This window comes from Aedes albopictus, chromosome 2 (genome assembly GCF_035046485.1).
Source record: "Aedes albopictus strain Foshan chromosome 2, AalbF5, whole genome shotgun sequence".
NCBI lineage: Eukaryota > Metazoa > Arthropoda > Insecta > Diptera > Culicidae > Aedes > Aedes albopictus.
Genome location: NC_085137.1, coordinates 9785387 through 9790065, shown reverse-complemented (window position 1 = coordinate 9790065; position 4679 = coordinate 9785387). Strand labels below are relative to the sequence as shown.

The window sequence follows — 4679 nt, the reverse complement described above, 5'->3', positions numbered from 1 at the left end:
TGATTTGTATCAGTGAAGAACACTCAACCGCTGCAGGTCTTCATCAATTGGTGATTTGTTGCATGAAGAAAAGAAGAAAAGCGATGATGTTTTGAAAAATCCCTATCCCTGTAACAAAGGGGAAGATTTTAAAATGAATCTATAATATCTAAAACAAAATCTAATTTAAAACGGTTTGATGTACGGTGTTAGACTTTGGACGGACTACAAATATCACAATTATCAAGAAAAAAAATGCTAAATTTAAATTTATACGTTCAATATGTAGTCCGTTCAAAGTCTAACACCGTACATCAAACCGTTTTAAATTAGATTTTGTTTTAGATTTTATAGAGGCATTTTAAAATCTTCCCCTGTGTTATAGGGATAGGGATTTTTCAAAACATCATCGCTTTTCTTCTTCTTCTTCATGCAACATCAAATCACCAATAGATGCCTGCGGTATATAATTCGTGCATGGTGGCCTCGCAATTGGATCTCCAACGTGGAGCTACATCGTCGATGTTACAAAAGCCGATAGTGAGTCGGCCACATTCTACGCAGGGCGAGACTGAAATCTGCAAGCAAGCATTTGATTGGAACCCTGCAGGACATCGCAGCCGAGGCCGTCCCACAGGCTAATGGAGGCGCAGCCTCAACAAGGAAATAAAGCAAGTCGACAGAAATTAGACCTGGCCACAGGTCAAGGCGATGGCGGGCAATTGGCTTCTTTAACGGTGTTGAGATAATTCCATATTCTGAATCTGCATGTCAAACTGAGCCGAAATCCAAATTTTCATGAATTTTGGAGCCCGGGAACCTATTTAAAAATCAATTTGAAGTTTGTATGGGAGCGATTTGTCGAACCACCCCTCGTCGCAGTTTGTACTGGGCGGAGCTGTCGAACAGTTGGCCTGCTGTCAAAAGGTGATTTCAAAAAAATTCTTTGAAATTGATTTTAGTTACCAAAATAAGTTTCTAAAAATCTGAAAAAAGTCGTGCTGGCTCGGAAAAAGATGCTCTTTCGTATAAAACCGAAAAATCAAAATATTTTTCAAAATTTAAAAACACAATTGCTCAGGATGGAGAACTTTCAATTCGGCCTCTGTTCAGAACTGAAAGTGTAAGTAAGTATGTAAAAATAGGGAATGTACATTATTTAAAATTGTCTTTTAGCATGAATCAAACGCTGAATATACATAAACAGTTATTGCGTAAGATCAAAGACTATAGAACTATCCTAAATCCCCAAACAGCTGTTTACATCGGTGTCAGCTCATTCACATCGGTGTCACGCCGGCTACCAACCATACAAAAACCAAACCGTAGCCTTGACGTTGATCTCCGAATACGGCATTTGCCATCCGTAACAAAAGCGTCCAATAATAATCGCATTGGCACCTTGACCATCATCGGTAAAATAATGATCGGTTATTAAAATCTACTCCGCCGCCGTCGAAGAGGGATTAGCAATCGCTCATCATCGAAACAACCGTGGCGTTCAACCTGTATGCAGTTTGGATGTGGTTGATGATCTATGGAGTAGGAAAAAAAACACATTCAATAGAAATTAGCAGCTGAACGTACCACAGGAAATTAGCCCAATTGGCGGTCAAATTTGGCTGCCCGAGTCAGGAGATATTGCTTGTGAGTACCATTTTTAGCACATACTTAACAGATCGCAAAAAAAACATGTGAATCTCTGAGATATTTACAGAAGTTTACATAACTTCAACTCTTCTTATTCTTCTTCTACTTCTTCTTGGCATAACATCCCAACTGGGATAAAGCCTGCTTCTGAAAATATATCCCTTCAATCTCTATACCTGAAGTTAACAAGACTAACACTAAATAATTAAATTTTAGGTTTCCTGAATCCTGATATATGGAAAAAATGGCAGGAGGAGGAGAGGGGGAGGTTGTGTGCACTAACAATAGTCCTGTTCAACGACGTAGGTTGAACATACTCGAACTTGCTCCATCCTGCTCTTTCTCGTTTGTTGACAAATGGGTAAGAGCAGGATGCAACAACTTCGAGCAAGTTCAACCTACGTCGTTGAACAGGACTAATGATTAAAATTTTTGTATGAACAGAAGTCTGCGAGGAGTCAAAGGGTTACTATTTTGTCGGGCTTAAGATCACTGCGTCCATTTTTCAGAGTCTTTGTAATATTGGGAGAAGTTGATCTGAGACGACCGAAACTTGGTTTACGTGGTTCATAAATGACCCAGCTGTAATTAACCTCGCGTTATATCCCCCTACTCGGGCGGTAGTAAAACGTTTCGAATCAATCCAATCTTGTTTTGCGCTTCAAAAGTTCCACTCATTTGATTTTTTTTAACTGGTTTTTAAATTTTGGAAGCTCAAAACATAATCTTATACCGTGTGTTTAACTGCATAGCCGTTAATGAATTGTGTGCGGCAGAAACTCGTGCGGTTGGTCCTTGCGTTCGTTAGAAACGACGACCATGCTACATGACAGACGGCGGCGACGTCGGACAACGGTTCTCCACTCCTATAATTCACCGTTCCGAAGTCGTGTTCGAAGGTGAAACTTTGGTGGGCCACACACGCAGCAGAAAAAAAAAATAAGTCTCGGATGGCAGCTGCTGCTAGTAGCAAACTATGGATTGCTCAATTGCACCATCATCATGTTGTTCATGGTGGTGTGTCCCTGCTTTTTCACCGCTCGGTGGATGATTTATAGATCGGTATCGGTTGATGCATGAACCGAAACACTGCAGGCGCGAAAACCTTGCCAGTCCGTGATGATGCGCGTGCCTTTCACTGTGCCACACAGTGCAATGGCAGGGTCATAGTGTTTTCTTGAAGGCAACGGGTACCGGTTAGTGGCGCGAGTTGAGCAATTCGACGGTTCATACACATTGGAAGTGAAAAATGCAATGATTTCATTTAAACAACCAGTGAAAAGTCTAAGGATTGTATGGTTGTCGACCGTAATGAGATTCGCACATCCGGATATCATCCAACATCAGCGCAAGGATTTCGACTTGTGATTGTGTAATGATGGTTGTTAAATCGTGATAAATGCCTTGCCGTCCCGCAAAAATTTGTCCATAGGCTACCCCCGAGATCTCTAATGTTCAAATACAACATTTAGTATCATAAACTGGTAAAGCAATAAAAATAGAATCTCTTTTCTGCAGGTCGACAACAAGGAACGAACTCACCGGATTATCATATTCAGCTGGTTCTCTGTGTTTGTCACTGATTGCATCATCCAACAGGTAAAAAATGCCATCCAGAACCATATTGAATGTTCGTTCACGGCACTCGCTGAGTCTCCCTCCTATCGTCGAACGAAGCTCAAACCGGGAAAAAAAATCAGTAGAATCGCCGACGCTGGCTTCCAAACACTGAAAACGACGACGCGAACCATCCACTGCATCGGCGTAGCTAGGGATGGTTCCAGGGGTGCCTGGGAGTAACCTGAACTGCACAAGATAGCTAATACGGACATCTGAATTAAAACATTTATTAATGGCGTATTTTAACAAGGGCACATTCCTGATTACTTCGTAACCTGTTGTACTTCCTGACTTGAACTGTTTCTAAAAACAATCAAAGATTGTTATTCTACAAATGGATCCGGTTATCTTATGCTAATTATTTTGTTTAGAAAATCGTTAAGCGAAATATTCTCTTTCCAGAAAGTGAATTGTAATGTATGACAACATACAATTGTTAACAATTGGACAACGATCTTATATTTAACACTAATGTATTACGGGGGTTAGACAAAATAATCAAGGCAGGCAAACTTAGTTTTTCTCAGAAAATATTCAACAAGCTAAAACATTTCGTATCGCGTAATAACAATTCTCAAACTTTCACAGCTTCTCCACAAACTAGTTGACTTTTTTTTCACAAATAAAAAAAACTAGTTGACTTCAGTCGGTTTGAGGTTCATGAACTGATTTTGCATGATGTTAAACGTTATGTGGCCACCGCAAAAAAAAAATATACCGTATAATGTTGGCAGGGTACCCGGGTACCCACGGAATTTAAATAATCATATCCCCGTGAATTTTGACATGCTCCCAAAAATTCAGATTTTCCGAAAACCACGGTGATCAGATCTCGGACAATGATTTTATTGCCCTTTTCCGGCTATACCAGTCGGCTAGTATGTCTGAAATAGACGTAAAAACTTGAAGTATTTTTAGGCAAAGTACGTTTAATTGGCAAATTGAGAGATAAATTTGTGAAAAAATTATCACTTGTTTTGGTGGGATTCGAACCCACGACTCCGTTATCGATAGTCCGGCGCTTTAACCAACTAAGCTACAGAACAAGTTACAACTCTGCAGAATAGAAAGTCAAACTGGATTCGAAGCACCACCCTAAACCGGGTCCGTCTTTCACAACTTTATCTCTCTTTCGGCTCTTAGATGCCAATCTCCCGCACTATCGCGGCCTACGAACAACAAGTGTGCGCGTATTGTTTTTAGAATGTTGATATTGAAGCTCGACTGTCACATACTTCGTCACCAACCATATGATCGGATCGGTGCAAACTCAGTATGCGTTGAGCGCTCAACGCGGACGGACGCACGGCCGTCCAACTGCGCTAGAGAGAATCATTGTCATACATGAGTTGCGATCAGTTGAGATCAGATCGGACCAACCGAATATTTTCTCGAAAGATAATGAGTTTTTGAGTTTTGAAAAACAACAA

At 40.6% G+C, this 4679-nt stretch overlaps 1 non-coding gene across 1 annotated transcript; it reads right to left on the bottom strand.

Annotated features, from left to right (window-relative positions):
- Positions 1-4221: 4221 nt before the first annotated feature.
- Trnad-auc (transfer RNA aspartic acid (anticodon AUC)) lies at positions 4222-4295 on the bottom strand. The gene has a single exon. It is a non-coding gene; the product is annotated as a tRNA-Asp (tRNA).
- Positions 4296-4679: the final 384 nt, after the last annotated feature.